The 17,936-nt window shown below is 38.7% G+C and overlaps 1 long non-coding RNA gene across 1 annotated transcript in view; it reads left to right on the top strand.

The window, feature by feature from the left end:
• The window catches only part of LOC110398361, a 391,001-nt gene extending 375,527 nt beyond the window's left edge, over positions 1 to 15,474 (top strand). Inside the window, exons 7-8 of the long non-coding RNA XR_002438341.1 lie at positions 3,729 to 3,856; positions 15,345 to 15,474. This is a non-coding gene — a long non-coding RNA (uncharacterized LOC110398361). The remainder of the gene's footprint in view (positions 1 to 3,728; positions 3,857 to 15,344) is intronic.

Genomic DNA, 17,936 nt, shown 5'->3' with positions numbered 1-17,936 from the left:
TAGCAAAGTTCAGAAAATCTGAAAGGCTGCCAGATCCAACTGAACTCAGTGGATCATATTCTGCTGTTTTTACACATGAGCATCTGTGTTGACTTCATTAGGGTCTCATGTGTATAACAGAATACTTTCTCCTAATATGATTATATCGGGATATTGGAATTCAGCTGTATCTAATTTATTCTTGCATTATATCAGTTTGACTGCATCCTATCTGTCAATAGCATTTCAAAATTTAAAAAAGTGATAATGCCTGTAAAGAAAATAACTTTAGAATACAGCTGATGACTTTGGAAAATGATAGATTAAACAGATGAAAGAAGTGAAAATCTGATAAAAATGTCAAAGCTATGGCCAGCCAGTGAGGCTTAATATCTCTGCTGCCCTCTCACTGATGGCCTGACTTAACAGCATGCTGAAGGATTTAAAATGCAGTCATAACTGAAACATAGTCATTGCAGACTGCAGGTGGGATTTCTGAAGCACAAGTGGAACACAGTCCCCAGCCCTTGTTGGGTGGGCCAACACTGTTTTTTTTCTGAAGTGATGCTCTGAAGCTGTAGCTCTGGTGTATGTTTTTAGCCACCGAGATGTGTTTTCTACCTTGTATTGTGCTTTTATAGTTTTCGTGCAAGATAACTCTAGACAACCGGTCTACGTAAATGGATTTGCATCTTGTATCATTAACAGGGCCAAGAACGCAACTTCAAGGAGCTCTTGCAAGAGTTGTTTTAAATTGATTATTGTGCTGTTCAGAGGCTCTAGTTACATAGTGCTCATTAGTGACAACTGAGGCACTGAATAAAGCAGACCTGTCAGACTTCCTGCCTTTGAAAAGACAGATAAATTAGTCTGGGCAGAGTGCCATGCTAGTCTGGTTATATTACTTGCAGTACTTGAACTAGCTCAGAGAGAGCTGCTTGGGTATCCCATCACATGATGACAGTATGCTGTCCAGATGTATCCCTCATGCAGACAAGCAGCTAATAACACTGTGAATTGCCCTTGCTTGTTCTGCTTCAATTAAAACATTCAGGTAACTTCAAACAATAGGCTAAAAGTACTATGTTTTGGATTTTTTTGGTGGCTGTGCTCTAGGGGAGGCCAATGTTGCTAACCTTTTGCAGTGGAAATGATGGGTGGCCTTTCCAGCTGGCATCGCAGTTATTCAGTCAGGTTCTTCCTGAGGTATCCTCATCAGTTAATGCAGAACATGACATTGAGGGAAGAGAAGAAAGGGCAGAGTCTTGCTGGTCTCTCTTTCTATGCCAGAATCCAGCTGAACCCAGAATGGAGCCATCACAATTTAGTTGATGAAGATCTAGGACATAATTTACTGGTGTTTCCAATGACTGTACCTCTAGAAATTATATAAAAATATTAGAAATAGGCTATTCATAGATTTTTAATTTGGCTATAAAATGTACCTATTCCTTCACCCAGACAACTCTAAAATAACCAAATGAAATTTGTAATGGAAATACAATTCATCAGAAACTTCTGAGTTTCTCAGAGATGGTCTTTCCTTCCCACTTATGCTTGATTATATATTCTTCCTGTCTTCTATGTGAGGATACAATCTTTCACAGTAAAATCTTTCTCTTTTTTTTTTTTTTTTTTTTTTTTATACTAATACATGAGTGGAAAAAAGAACCAGAGAGAAGGAGACACTTCCTAGTAACTTGAGCACAGGCCAGTGGTGTGGGTTATCACAAGTTTGCACCAAGGCAGATAAGTACCGGCTGCTTTATACATGGCAGAATATCCCCAGAAGGAGAGATCTGCCCCCTCTCAGAAAAGCATTCACACAGGAGGTTGACCTAGAAAGCTTAGTGTCTGTCAAGTAGTAAGAGAACTTGAGAATCGTTTTCCCAAGTAAATGCTTTTCCTATGCACCTGTTTGGGCTGGGTGGGGTCAAATTTGAGGTATGTAGATGCGCTGACATTCTCTGACATGAATTACCCCATTAGGAAATATCTCAGTATAGAGGAAGTACGACACAACATCATCCAGCAAGCTCTCACTCTTGATATTTATGTATGCTGTTATATACCTATACAAATAACTAGAAAAATGATGAAGTATGGGTAAAACTGACATTAGGTCTTCCTGCATCTCCGGTTAACCTGGCCCTCTACCTTGCTAATAATTAATGATGTAAGCTTTGGGGCATCTGGTGAACAGTGACGTAACAGAATAAAAATAAACTCTGTCATATTAAAGAGCCTTAATTGTTTAGTTTGGAGATATAGCTGGATACGTTTAGAAGCCTGGGTAATTTCCCACAAGAGCCCTTGACCACATCCCAAGTAGTTGCTCTGTGTGGATGGGGTGAAGGGGCTTTGAGAATGGATACCAGGCTACTGCAGCATCTGACAAGAATATTCACCTAGGTAGGAGCCGAAATTTAACTCTCAGCTAAAACAGACTTTATCTACCACTCCTAATGGCTCAGTGAAGATTTGCTAGACTTGTACCAAATGCTGTTAAATAAAATTTTCCACTTCAGCAACTAATTCAACCAGAGGGAATTCTGACTACAGTACAGTTGAAACTATTCTTGCTCAGAAAATAGAAATCATTGATTCCCCTGCATTTGTGAAGGCATTGTTCTTCATCTTGTCCAATGGTCTGTGCTTTGAAGAATCCTTCCTGACTGCTACTAAATAAGTCAGTGTTGCAAAAGCATCAAGCAGGGAATGCATTATTATTATAACCAGTCTGTCAGATCAATTGTTGACAACTATGATTCCCTATTAAAATGATACCACATGCATTCATCTAGTTTGGGAGTTCACTAGTCAGTTTTCAAGGTATTCTTAGCAAGCAGTACTCTCCCTTTTACGATTAATGCATATAAAGAAAGAAAAAAGTGCAATGGAGGAAAAAAAACTTAAATGTAACTAGTAAAAGCACTTTGCAATATATCCATAAAAGAAAAAAGAAAGCTAACCCTCTGTTTCAGAACAAATTAATAAGTTACATTTGTTCCTCACACTCCATTGCAAATATCCAATAAAAAAGTGCTCCTCTACCAGCATGCTGATACTTTCTCCCTTCCAGAAAAGCCTGGTATGCTTTACAGGATAGCACAGTCCCAAAACGGAGGCATCTCTCTAACTCTTGGTCCTACTCTGTTCCCTCACAGCAGCTATAGGTACTTTAGGTACTAGGGCCCCAAAATATTTTATCCTGCTTAGCTTCCATGTTGTGATGTTACAAAGGCTGCTCCAAAAGTAATGCCTTCTATTTTATTATGTTGGCCCATGATGTCAGGATGTTGGTGGTTTGGCAGTGGAGGTTGAACCTTCCCACCAATATTCCCTTACATTTTGTTGCTGTTTGACAGATAGCAGCAGAGGGGCAGTCTGACAGAATGGTGTCTGACATGGAAGTGTGTATAAAGCAAAGGTGTATAAAGCAAAGTCACTGAATTTCTCCATGTAGAAAAAATGGCACCCACTGACATTCATTGATGCTTGCTGAATGTTTATGGAGAGCAAACAGTGGATGTGAACAGAGTGAGGCAGTGGGTGGTGCGTTTCAGCAGGAGTGGCAGCAACAGTGGGTCACCTCCATTTGTGCAGATTTCTACTAGTGCATGCAGACTCTTGTTCATAGCTGGCAAAAATGTATAGCTAATGGTGATGACGGTGTTGAAAAATAGTGTTTTGTAGCTGAGAATTTGCTCTGTCAAATAATGTTATTGTGCTCTCTGTGTCTGTTGCAGTTTCCATGGAAATAAATAGGAGGCAATACTTTCAAAACAGCCTACATATCTGCAACAAATTTTGCTGGGAAATTCTCAGTATCACCTCTTGGATAAACTCAGCATGCTGAGTGTAAGGCTTTCATAAAGTAAGTTACTATTTGTATTGTCTTATTTATTTCAAGACCAAGAAGGGTCTATTTTGAATTTGATATTCCGCAAACATCTCTTGAGAATTTCAGTCATTGCAACCTGAGAGTCTTTTCCCTGTCATTCTATTAGTGACAAAGAAAATTTTTAGTTCATGTACATCAAAATGGCTCATAAAGCATCACTGAGAAATTCTGAATAGAAAGCTCTGACCAACAGTTTTTTTTCCCTATCACTAAAATCCCCCATGTCCACCAAAAGTTGAGCAGCTCCTCCAGCTCTGTTTATCTGGCACTGGATGTAACAGTTCATGTAACTAAGGTACCTATGACCATCTCTTCTTCCTTTCACCTTAGCAAGGGGCAAACAACTTCTTACCTTCTCAGAAACTTACATTATTATTTTTATTTAAGTTACAGCCCTACCTAGAGCCTCAGGTTCAAATCAGAAATAAGTCATTGTTGTGAAAACCATTATCTAAACATGTAAAAATACAGTGTTCCACTGTAAAGAGCATATATGCCACGACGTGTGACATGCAGAAAGAGAGCAGAGAAGATTGAAGTTATTTCTTTTGCATAATATACTCATTTAAAACTTTTCTGTACATTATAAATACACAGAAGAGTGTTGAAACTCCCCAGCTGTGCCTTAAAATGCTAGGCAGGGGCTGTGGACACATCTGGAAGAAGAGGTTGCAGTGACAACTGTAGGGACATTGCAAGCTGGAGAGGCTGTGAGGGGTGAGAAAGGCTAGGGTCTTCATGTGGGATTCTGTGAGAAGGGAGTCCACTGCTCTTCTGTGGCACATGGCTTGAGGGGAGCTGGCTCTGTCCATGGCCTCGGGCTCTGCAGTGTGGTGCGGCTGAGTTGCAGCCCCCTCTCCTCTCACTGCAGCTCCTGGAGTCATGTCAAAAACATTGGCAGCTTAAGTTTGTGCTGGGAGAAATTTGCCAAGACTAATGCCTTCACTAGGTAGGGATGGTGGCTGGTAATTGCTCACTGCTCTCCTCTGCATGCAGAATATTCCTGGCAGATTTTAGAAATAATTTGGAAGTAGATGTGGCCTGGAAAAGCTTAGCCTTCCTCAAAATATTCAGAGAAGAGTTCAGATTTGAAAAGCTCATCCAAAAGAAAGCCTCAGAGCTCCTGTGTCCAGCTTCTGTCTGGTAACACACACACAATTTTTGAGTTGGGTTTCAAATAATGTGCTGTTCTTACAGAAAGGATTTCAGTACAAAGACGGAGATAATCCAGATATTACAGCCTGATACCCTCCCTTCTGCAAAGAAGCTTTTTTTCTTTTTTTTACTAGGGAGACAGATGTACACAGGTACATAACAAAAAAAATGCTAGAGCAGCAATTCAAAGGTGCCATAACACATTCGAAAATAGGTGGCTTACTGTGTGCATGAAATTACTGATGTACTTGTTCAGTTTGTACAGTAATTGGTGGAAGCTGCAGTGTGTGAGACAGAACAAGACACAAGCAAAGAGATTAAAAAAGCATAATGTTCAGAGGTCCTATTTCATTGCCACTGTCATGCTGGTGTTATGCTGGATGGTGTTGTATGCTATACTGAACACCATGCAGTGTGTCTAAACATTGTTATCTGCCCTGTTAGTTAAAACAATGGTTCAGTGCAAGCCTTAAAAGTGATAACCTACACTGAAGTCAAGGGTCTTTTGGTTTTAAATCTATGTACTCTCAGAAACGACCATTTTACCTCCTAGTAGCAAATACTCTCAGCCTCAGAAGAGCTGAAGCCATCTCTAAGTGGCAAAAATTGTAAGCTTTGTTGTAAATGAAGTGTGGGATATGCTGTCAATACAAGCTATCCAAAACATAATGAGAATATTTAAATATTTTATGATTTTTTCCAATGTTCTATCAGAGGCTGAACACTGGAATGAGGCGTAAGCGAGAGTAACTTACCAGATGAAGAGCATAATGAATTTCTTTCATAAAAATGAATATTTAACCAGCATAGTTAGTTGTATTGTAATTGTTCAACCTCAACAAGATACCATGATTTTTCACTATTCTTTTTTCTAATATAATCCTATTCTCAACATTACATATATAAACTGTAGTGAACAAGAATCTATCAGGCATGGCATCAGCTCTTATATGCAACTCTTTTGCTGGCTGTGATGTTTGATCCAACGTTATTCTGTGGATACAATATATGTGCATTTTAATGCCAAATCCAGAGAAATTGCAAGTAAAACTCCTATTGCCTTGAGTGGAAATTGGCTTTTATGCCCCCAAGGAATACTAACTCTTTTCAGAGTTTAATATTGCTGTTAGCCTGCCTTGGTGAATATCATAACATAGACAAGATTTTGCATGCTAAATGAACTAAGCAGCATAATACACCCGAAACTGTTGAGCCAAATTTACTGAGAGGAAAATATCAGTAGGCTATTCCAGCATGAAGCTGCACGTGCATAGTCTTTCATGCTTCTGCACTGTTACACTACAGAAAAAAAAAATCTAGTGGACATTCACTGAGCGTGGAAGGGCAGGTTCATGCCCACACATGCATGCAGCAGAAATACTTCTACCTATTTCAGTGGGAGTGAACTAGAGAATTGAATCAGTATGTAAGGTCATCTGGGGACATTTAGTAGTAAATTTAGATACCAAGTTGTTCTTTTGAAGAATCAGCTGCCTTCATATTCAGCAGGGTTTCTGCAGCATTTGCATAAACTAGCAGCATATTTATCCTTCTAGAGTACTGCAATGACTGTCTTTTCAGAATCACCTTGCTTAAACAGCTTTTGAAGTTACAGGTCAAATTTGGTTTGAAGAATTTGTCTTGTAGAAGACAGCTCTAAAATCTGTGTCTATGCATGCTAGGTGTGAACCTTTCCTGCACGTCTGAGGGGTATCAATGTGCAACAACTTTCTTTTAATGTGTGGATGACTGAAGGAGTGGCTATAGAGGAACAACCCTAAGACACTGTTTTTCTGTGCCTTTGGCTCCTCCAGTTCCTTTCTTCTCAAAAGGGAAAAATCAAGACTATTATTATTACTATTATTGAGTATACAATGAGATTTAAGGCTGAGAGGAGACCTAATTGCAACCTTCCAATATTTAAAAAGGGATTATATTAAGGAGGAGAATCAACTTTTTACAAAGGTAAACAGTGATAAGACAAGGAGGAATGGTTTTAAACTCAAGGAGGGAAGGTTTAGATTGGATGTCATGGGGAAGTTCTTTATAGAGAGAGTGGTGAGGTGCTGGAACAGGCTGCCCAGAGAGGTTGTGGGTGCTTCATCCCTGGAGGTGTTCAAGGCCAGGATGGATGAGGCCCTGAGCAACCTGGTCTAATACCAGATATGGAGGTTGGTGGCCCTGCCTGTGGCAGGGGGGTTGGAACTTGATGATCCTTGAGGTCCCTTCCAACCCAGGCCATTCTATGATTCTATGATTATAGAATTTAATATTTTGGACGCAGAGATACACTGGACACTGTTTGTCCATTGTTTGTCACCAAGGCATATTGAGGGAGAGGGTGATGAAAAATGTAGAATGAATTTCTGTGAATATATGTTTCAGCTTCATTTCATTTGGATGGAATAACTTACATAAGTTTTTAGAAGGAAGGTAAAGCAGAATTTTAATGGGTAGGTGGTTTGGAGGAGCAGTTTGGCAGGAGCTAACTAATTTTGAAGAAATTCTACTGCACTAGAAGCATGTTGCTTATTACAAAAATTTCCCTTGCTTCTCTAGATTTTCAAGAATTCAATGTAATTAAAAGGTTTACAGTTTTGTTCTGTGTTAGCACATGAATTTCTTATTTGGTGAAGATAGACAGGAAGAGGAACACAGAAGTGGAACATTTAAATTAACTGAAACATTTGAAAATATGTAAGCCTGTTAGTTAAGACAAAAAAAAAAATAAAAAAAAAAAAATCCCTGAAGTCTATCAGTTTAGGATTTTCTTCTTAGAAGAATTTTATTTTTAATGAAATCTCTGCAAGCTACTACTAATCCATAGTACTGAACAGGGCATTTTATTTCATTTAATTGATTTTCTTTATTGCAGTCAAGTTGATAAAAGATTGAAAGTCATCTATTGTGCATGTGTAAATACCTTAAGAATCCTTTTTATTATGCACAGTGATTAGCTTATTAACAAATTCAGACTACAGAATGATATGGCACTTTGAGATGCAATTCCACTTATTTGCATAATGACTAATCACCTGACCATGGCTTTACTTCAGTCTATTTACCAAAAAATGGGTAGGATTATTAGCGTGTTTGTCTGCATTTATAGCACTCCTACTGCCATAGTTACGTATTGTTTGGCTTAACTGTTCATGACTGAAGAAAAGGGCAGTGCTATTGATGTAGTCAGTGGCAAAGTTAGGTGCGTGGGTATCAGAGGAATTAGTTAAAGCTAGGCCTCACTTTTCTTTTTTTTCTCTTTTAACTCATACTTTGCCAAAGCTCTCCATATGTTGTCACTTATGCTGCACTGAAAAAGGCAGCATCATAAAATCTGTAGGCCCCTAGACAACAAGAGGAATGTTTCATGAATTCAGCCAAAGAATATTTGTATGTAATATTTATATATTCTTTGGCTTCTCCATAAATTTCATGGTATGCTCCTGCGAACTGTTCAGAGCCTCTCAGCTCCCTGTGGCTCCAGCGAATGATGAGATTTTCTCAGCTCTGGGAAGGATTATGGTCACGTGGCCCTGCAGTCACGACACCTCTCTGCTTCACTAGTACATTTAATTGCCCCCAAACACAGTTTTTATTCTCTGCCACGGATACAGTCCCTTAAATGCACATGACAGCAGGCAGCGTGAAAAGCCTTTTTTCCTCCCATGCATTAGAAGTGACTGAGTAACTCATGAGGGAGAGAATGAAGTATTGCCATGTGTGAATAGTGAAGAGACATATAAAAAAAAGCAAGAGTGATTTTAAGGACAGATTAAAAGAGATGTATGAAAATTGATATCAAGACAGAAGAGAGGGGTGGAGAGTTAAAGGACATGACAGACTTTTCTTAAAGATAGGTAAGGGAAACTGAAGAAAATAATCAAAATTACTAACAGATGAGAAAAAAATGGCCATCTACCCCCAGCTGGGGAACATTACATAAATAGCTGCAGAACTCTCTGTAGGTAGGACACCTAGCATGAATGAAGGACAGCAGCAGCAATTACAAAATGAACTTATGGTTAATTTATGAAGTTGAATATGTTATTCCCTGAGCAAAACATTTGATTTAAACCTTAAGTTGAATGCATTATAAGCAAATATACTCAATTTTAGCTAAGGACATTCTTGCTCTATTATTTTTATTTTATCCATGGTAGATGTTATTTCTTATGTAACTCAAACACTTCTGACAGCCTGAGAGCATGGTAAACATATGCAGTAGTCATTTATTTTTAGATATGGTAGTTATTTATTTCCTTGTGCAGATAAAGTTAGTTGTCATTGCATAGTAGAAATAATCTTTTGTTGAATTTAGATTAAATACTGTAAATCTGACTCTTCTAAATTCCAACAAGAGGGTGTAATTTTAGACTTGAAATAACTGCTTTTACCTCCCGAAGTCTTTCAGTTTGGGTTTCACTGAACAGTTCTTACTGCCTAGCCCTGTTAGCAATAACTTTAATAACTAAACTTTTAATCTATACTAATAAAGTTGTACTTTCATGTCAAATAATTATCTTATTCCATGAAATAATTAAGATTTTAAAAGCATTACACAAGAAGAGCCTTAATAATTATTTACAATTTCTATGTAATGATTTATTTTTATAGATATTTATACTCATTATACTGAATCATACCCTCAGCAAATCTAAATGCTACAGGTCCAAGGTGGCTATAGAAGTAAATCTATTTGAACCAGTTAAGGACCTAGCCTTTGTTTCTATGTTTAACACCATTTACTTTGCAAGTGTACATCAGCTGACTTTTGGCTATGGGCTTTCATCTACCTAGTTTCACAGCTAGCTAGTTAGAAGTGTTCTTTTGGATTTCTTTTCGTGTCAAAGACCCCTGATGTGAAAGAGAAAATGAACTAATGAATTATTCTTGTACTGGATCTTATTAAGAATCTTTCTTGATGCTGCTTTCTGATTTTCTAATATGGTCTCCAGAATTATGCTAACTGTATTAAAGGATGATGTCAGTATTTTCACAGTGCAAGGCTGATGTGCTTTTACAGGTTTATTCTCAAGAACTACAATTTTGTACCAGAAACAGTTCATTTTCTTCCTTTTGGTTTTGTATTTACTCAATATCCAGCCTTTTCCCTGCTCCAGTTTGAAATCTCAGGATTTTCTAGCTTCATCGTCATCTACAGGGCTAGCAGCAACAATGCATGAGGAATAACTTAGCGAACAAATTATAATTAAAAAAAAAAAACAACAACCTAGCACACCAAGCACCAGCATGTGGACAAATCCCAAAACAGTAATTAGTGGAAGGAGACTCCTTGGTTATTTTGACAGCCATATCCATTAGCATTCAAAGATGAGGCGTTTAAATTTCAACAGATGCCCTGAGAGGAGAGCCTGGGAAATTATCTGAATTTGAGGTTCAGCAGGCCACTGTTGTTCTAAATGGCTGCCAGAGTAAATTATTAAAAACTGAGCTGCAAGGTACAAATAAACTTAACAGTGTTACAAGAGAGAGAGAGAGATCACAGAATCATAGAATGTTTTGGGTTGGAAGGGGGGTTGGACTCGATGATTTCAAGAGGTCATTTCGAACCCCTACAATTCTTTGATTCTGTGACCTTAAAGATCATCTAATTCCAACCTCCCTCCTGTGGGCAGTTACCACCCATCAGATCAGGCTGCCCAGGGCCCCATCCAGCCTGGCTCCTCCAGGGAAGGGGCTTCGCTGGGCAACCTGTTCCAGCGCCTCACCACTGTCTGAGTAAAAAAACTTCCTTCTAACATCTAATTTCACTCTCCGTTCTTCTATTTTAAAACCATTTCCCCTTGTCCTGTTGCTATCGGCTCATGTAAAAGCTGATCAGGAAAACTGTTGTTTGTTTTGGTGTCACGGATACATTCCTGGACCGCCCTCAACAGCTTTTCCAAGCTCATTAATTTTATTTTTGATGCTTGAAACCAGGAGTTATGCAAGGGATCTTCTGTATAGCATATTATGACCATGTTGTCTTACCTGAATGATCACGTAATAGCAGTACACAGGTGAGGTTTCTGGACAAATATACCTACAGCATGCTCTGACCCTTAAAACAAGTTTTCTGCAGGTTTGGCCATATAATAACTCCTACGCTGATTCTTTATGGCCCCATCAAACAGAGAAGATAGGATCAGGTTTGTATTGCATCTGTATAACTTATTTTATACCAGCTTTATTAAGACTGCAGCACCACTTCTCATATTTTTGCCTGCTGTCACCTAATAATGCCAATTTTTATAGCTCATAAATTCAAAACAACAAGCAACTAAACTTTAGAAAATAAAAGTACAAGCAGGCACAAAGCCTTGCACTTACTTTTTCCTAATATTTGTTGCTTAGGTTTTCACTTCAATTTAAAATTCAGGACCATAGAATCAATTATGTCAATTTCAACATGCAGCCTGTTGTATTACTGTGTGTACAGATCAGTTTAGGCTGTGGTCCCCTGCAGGTGCTCGATAAGCCCGTTTGTGTTTGGGATAGCCACTTTTTGTTTCAGAGCCCAGGTTGTGGACCCTGATCCACTCCCACCTACAGAGATTCTCAGAGAACTGATTACCTGTCAGCAGCTCTACACATTTTGTTTCTTCTGCTCATATGGAAGAAATGCTCATGGAGATTTGATGCTACAGGACTGGCTGCTGGAGTGAGACTCACTCTCCAGATTCATTTATACTGGTTACTGTATAGAGTTCAGAAGGCAACATAATTTGGCTATTTCTGATCTGCAATAGATGTTACTTGCAACTCTTTTATGCCATTTTCCATTTCCTGAGCCATCTGGCCCCTGTTGCAAGATACCTGCAGATATATTAATAAACCAATCTAATAGAGCTGTACATATTAAATATACAGCAGAAGCAGGTGGTCGGTGTTTGTTGTAAGGTTTCTATTTTTCCCTAATACTTCAGCCACCATAATTTAAAGTCTTGAGCTAGCTCCTTCGAGGAAAAAACAGGTTTTATTTCTCATCTATCTACAAAATAAAATAAACTCATCTTTCCTAAATTAAGGCTGTTATTGAAATGGAATTTATAATCAGCATAAATGTCATTTTCCTCTGTGGAGTTAAAGCCTTAAGTTCAGCCCTGGAACAGCACCGTCAGTTGATCTTATTAAGATATACCCTCCTGACAGCTCTCATATTAATTGCAGCAGATTGCTTGCTGTGTGCTCATTTGTTTGTTTGTTTTCTCTTACAACAATTTGAATGACTTCCAGAAAACTTTACTTCCTTTCAGATGCAAGTGAGGTTAGGGAGAAAACAAATACCTGTTAAAAGACTTTATATAGAGGAGAATTAATTCTAATCTTGAAACTAGTAGTCTTTGGAATAGTGCTCATGATTTTCTCAAAGTGGGCCTACAGATGTAGTGCCATAAATCAGTGGATAGATAGGAAAAATCAGGCTGTACATGATTAAATAGAATAAACATAAGTTGTTCTACAGACCTTTGCAAGACTCCCCAGCTCTCCAGCTACCTGAGAAAGATCAGAAACTAACATTAAAAAACAGAATACTGTTCTCATGGTACACTGGAAAAAAAAATGGGAAAAGCAACAGAAAAAGTGAAACCACCGCCACCACAACAAAAACCCAGTGTACACATGAACATGAACACCCTGTGTTATCCAAGATAGGTTTTCTTTTCAGCTTGACTGAGTGACTGTTTCAACTTCTCACATCTGATTGCTGTTGAATTAATTATACCAGCATTCAAAACACAATACAAAAATTAAGAAAAAAGCACAGGTATAGGATCTAATCAAAATATAATCTAATACAAAAACAGTGAATTGCTAATATCAGCAATTAAAGTCTGGAAAGCTAAAGGCTGAGTAAATCATTTGTGGCATGATCAGAAGCAACACACAGCAAAGGATATATAGACTTAGTACAATCCCTTTTGATTTTGTTGTTGTAATGCTGGCCTGGAAGCCCTGTTGCGCATCTCTCTGTGTTCCTCTGAAAACATATGCCATCTCAATTTTGCATTTTCTGAGAACGTCTTTATTCCTTCTTCTTTTGAGTAAGACTACTGGTGTTCTCCAGAAAAAAAATGCTCAATGCAGTGTACATTTTGTCCTTTCTGTCTAGTGATTTCAAGTATTTACAAATCTTCCTTAAAACTGCTTATAGCTTTATGTCCACCCAAACATCATCTCTGCTCATTCTGCTAATTGCACTGAAGAGTCATGCTGGATATGTACCATAATCCCAGCAAATCAACACTTTGGTCACTCAGTCGCAGAAATCAGTTGTTGTATGATGCTTTGTCCCAGCACGATGGATGAAAGGATACAACGTGGAATTGCTCCTGAACTAGACAATTGTAAAAAGTCTTCACTAGCAATATACAGAAATCTATTTGGTAGGAGAATTGCACTTTCAACTTCTGTCCATAATGTACTTGTCCATCTAATGAAATGAATTTACATTTTTCTCAAAGGAGAAAAACAAACCCCTAGTACATGCTTCAGAAGTACAAAGATAAAGTGGATAAGAGACACCTATAGTACAATTTTTATGCACATTAAAGAGACATGGATGGTATAAAGAAAAGCCTTTCTAAGAGAGAGATGGGATCTACATTGAACAGAATAATAATAATATTACTACAAGCTATAGTTTCCTCAGTTTGAAAAGTGCAGCATAGCCTGCACAGCGCTGGGAGGAAAAGGATACACTGTTTTCTTTCTTCTAACGCTCTTCTGTAGAGACATCAGGCTTAGTCTCTATTTCATACAAACATTTTGAGTGCGCTTTCTTCTGTACAGAGTAAGCCATGGATGGGTGGTGAAGGAAGCATACACCCCTCTGCATGCAGATGCTCCTCTTTTATTGCATAAAGCAAGCCCTCCAGAACTCCTCGCTAAAGATATAGAGATCCGTTGTCTCCCAGTCAGTGCAGAAAGCATTATTGCTTCTCATAGGCAGGGAGAAGCCCTGGGACTGAGGGGTTTGGCTGGGGTTCAAGTTCCCAGGGCCTGAGCCCTAGAGAGAGAGAGGTGCCCTCTGCCTGCCGCTCTTGCACTGGACTCTCCATCAGAGCTGTCCCAGGCAAGAAGTGTCACTGAGAAAGGGAAAAGGAATAGGGCAAAAGGCTGCTGGTGAGAAAAAAAAAATCAATCCATCTCTGCTCTCATAGCTAGAGAACTATTGTATTTTTTTTTCATTATTTTCCACACACTGGAACTTATTAGAAGTCAATTTTTTATCTAGATAATACTTAACTGGGCCATAAAAGTGAAAAATGCATCCAGTCATTCCAGTGCAGCTTTGGAAACCAGTCTGAAAGAATTTTTTTCTTCCCAGTTATGCTGCTACAAGTGGCTGGAAACACCTTACACGGTGATAAGCAATTACCTCTGTGTTCTTAATGATGCAGGGGTTGTGAATGGACAAGCCATTGGTGGTGCTTGCAGGGTCATGCCAACTAATTAGGAGTGGTCTGTGCTGGGCTGGGACATACCAAGCAATCGGCTGCACCATGTGACGCATCCCAATAGCATTTGATAGTTAACTGAAGTGGGTCCTCATCAGAATTCCCCGGGTCAGTCTTTCATTCTAGTGGACATTGCGTTTTATAACAACTCTATCACTGTGAAATGTTTCAGGGTAGATAAGCAGTATAATTAAGTATCAAAGTACAACTGAAATATAACTAACTTGCAATTCTCTTAAGATATATACTGCTATCAAGGTATTCACTGATAAAAGTTTTCTTAAAACTGTAAATGTTTGTCAAAAACAAGAAGTCTCCCATGATATATTATTTATCTCAGCACTTTAACAGGGAAGGCTAAAATCTCATTCTCTCTCTAGTTAGGAAATCAGCAACTTGCGCACGATCATACTTTTCCATGAAAAAAATCTTGGAACATACGCAAGTGGCTATTTTTGAAAACTATGAACTAATTATATATATTATTTGTTTCTTTCTTGGGATCCTGCCACAGCTCAGAAGCCCTTGAAAGTCCTGGCTAAATACAGTGTTGCAAGTAACTGTGAGACACACCAGTTCAGTTTTTGAATATCTTGCTGGAAGCAAATATCAATTTTGAAATCTCAATTGTTACTGTCTCCTACAGAGCCGTGTGTTATATAGGAATTGCTTTTCTGCTGATAAAGAAGGTTTGTTTGCCTCTGAACCAGCACCCAAAATACACTTCACTGGACTCACGTCACATGAAAACCAAGACTAAAGCGAAATGGCACAGAAAATTCTGATAATCTTTAACCTTCATTTAACTGCTCACTTTTCTTAATTGTCACCATTTTCCTTCACAGGATTACAATGTAAACAGACAGTGCAATCTCAACCTGCCATCAGATGTGCTGCATTTGTATTGTGAGTACATTTTTAGAGAAATGCGTTGTACTGTTTATTTTTGAAACACTAATAAATAGTACCATGGTAGTACAGTATACTCTGATTAATTTGATGATAGAAAAATGAAGTTACTTAACCTCATTGCTGTGTGCTTAGTCATACTCTGGATATGACTGATCAGAAAAAAATCTAATAAAAATTTAAAGGGATTAAAAAAGACGCTTCCAGGTTCAAACAGCACTGAAACTTTGAGGAAAAACAGCACTATGTGGGATCTAGGTGTTCCACTCTGTCCCCAGTGCTAATGATAATATTCCCCATACACAGCAGTGCCACACTCTGTGGCTCAAAAACCTAAACAGAGATGCTATTAGGCTGCTTAGACAATGGTTTTCTTTGTAAACCCTTTCAGATGAATGGCTGAAAAGTATACTAAATATAAGCAGTCCATTTTCTTTATAATCAAGCAAATACAGATCAATCTATGTACCTTACTTAGACTTGCGCTCAGAACAAGTGTTGCAAAGCCATGTTATAGCATAAATCCTCAGAGCTGCCTGTCTGAACCAGCAATTACCAATTCAAGCTCAAAAATGCTCTTACACTGAAAGTTATTCACAATTAGCATTGCAGCTGAAGAAGTTCCTGCATATCGACTTGTTACTGTGTTTCAGTACTTGAAAGATCACTTAACTGTTATCAAAAGAATAAATTCTGAAATAAACACAGTTATCTTTTTGTTTTGTTTCTGTATGAATACCTGATATATTATGATCGAACATCTTGGAAGAGGTTTTATTCCCTTCCCTCTCTCACCAGGAATGAATCACAGTAAGACAGGCGTATGAACATATGCGTATGCTCGTCTGTCTGTCTTTAAGTATGGTAGAGAAAAGGGTGGCAACTAGCAATAGGGGAGGAGAGGGGAAGGACACAGACCGTCTCCTCTCCTTTGATTCAAGCCCTGTTCATCCAATGGATCAGTGGTCCACAGTGAGCAGCCGCAGCCGGTACTGCTTGGCAGCACGCGCTCTGCAGGCACTGGCTCAGCAGGGCTTTCTGCACTGCTGCTTTGTCTGGCCACGGTCTGCAGCTTAACACCTCATGGCTCTCCTTCCCCTTACTCTTATTTAAATAAGTGTTTTTCTTTCAGATGAAAGCATAAATAAAATAAGTATATATTCTCTTACACGCATATTCACTGAATTGCTCCCTTATGGTAGCCTGCTTACTTCAAAGCTTTTAGTCCGATAGACGCACATAAGACAAGCAGATCAGGCTCGTCTGTCTTTAGTAAGTAACTTCATTCAGATCATCAGAAAAATCCTGTAGTCTAAAACGTAGATCTCCCTTAACTCTTTAGCTGGTTAACTTCCTTAACTAGCTTTTATTGTCTGATCAGCAACAGTGGCAGAAAGAAAGGGAAAATATAGTCTTTGGGAGAGGAGTGGAGGCTATAACCCCGCACTCTGTTTTCACTTTGAAAGGGAATTACTAAACTAAACACAAGCAGCTGATTTTCAGTGCCACTTACTTGCACTTTGGATTCCTTAACAGCACAAAAAGCATAGATGCAAAGAACAACCTGTTCCTGCTATGAGTGTTTGATACAGTGAGAAAGAAAGGTAGGCTTGCAGTAACAACAGCAGCAACGAAGGAAGGTTTTACCCAAGATTTTCCAGCACTGCAGTTCTTCTTGCTTTTGGACAACGGAAGGCAAAGTGTAGGAGAACAGGTGAAATATTATACTTGGGAAAAGAGGAAAAGAAATGATGACAACTGTGATCTTGCTTACTTAGAGCCTTTTATACCCACACAATAAGCAAGAAGAAAAGCATGCACAGTTAATGCGCAGCCTTAAGCGACTGCAAGAGACGCAAAGCAATGGAGAACCAGAAGCTGCAGAAATTGCTGGCTAAACAGGTGCAGGAACCAGTACAACAGCCCAAGAGGAGGAAAGCACACAGGCTTCCAGCTATTCATGCACTCCCCAGCACAAGGCAGGCAGCCATGGCAGGTGCTCAGAACTGGAGATCTGCTTCAGTGACTACACTAGACTGCTGCAGAGACATACAATTACAGAGATGCAGATCTGACATACTTACAGTGCCTGTTTTTTCTTACTGGCATTCAGGCAACCAAATTAAAAACAGAGAATGAGCTAAACTCATTCCTGGTCTGTGGACAGCCTTATCCTGATGAGTTCCTGTAAAGCACTGAACCTAACGATCTCCCCAGTCTAACCTTGTTTAGTGCACACAAATAAATACATTTCTTAGAACAGTCAAATCCTAAAATATATCTGTTATTTCCTTTTTCTGGATAATTTGAATTATCTCTACCCCCTTTCCCTCAACCTTTGGCTCTTTCTTCCATTGCAGGAACTTCCGTAAATACATTTTTAAACTGGGCATGCAATATCCCTGCAAACAGTAGCACATCCTTGTGCTTATCCTAAGTCCCCAGATCACACTGTAGAAGAAAACATGAAAGGATCTATTAAACCTGAAAGTAGAACATGTCATTTTGTTAAGGAATAGTATTGTGAC

This window comes from Numida meleagris, chromosome 4, assembly GCF_002078875.1.
Source record: "Numida meleagris isolate 19003 breed g44 Domestic line chromosome 4, NumMel1.0, whole genome shotgun sequence".
Lineage (NCBI taxonomy): Eukaryota > Metazoa > Chordata > Aves > Galliformes > Numididae > Numida > Numida meleagris.
Note: the sequence above shows the minus strand (reverse complement) of the source record. Positions and strands in the feature narration are given on the sequence as shown.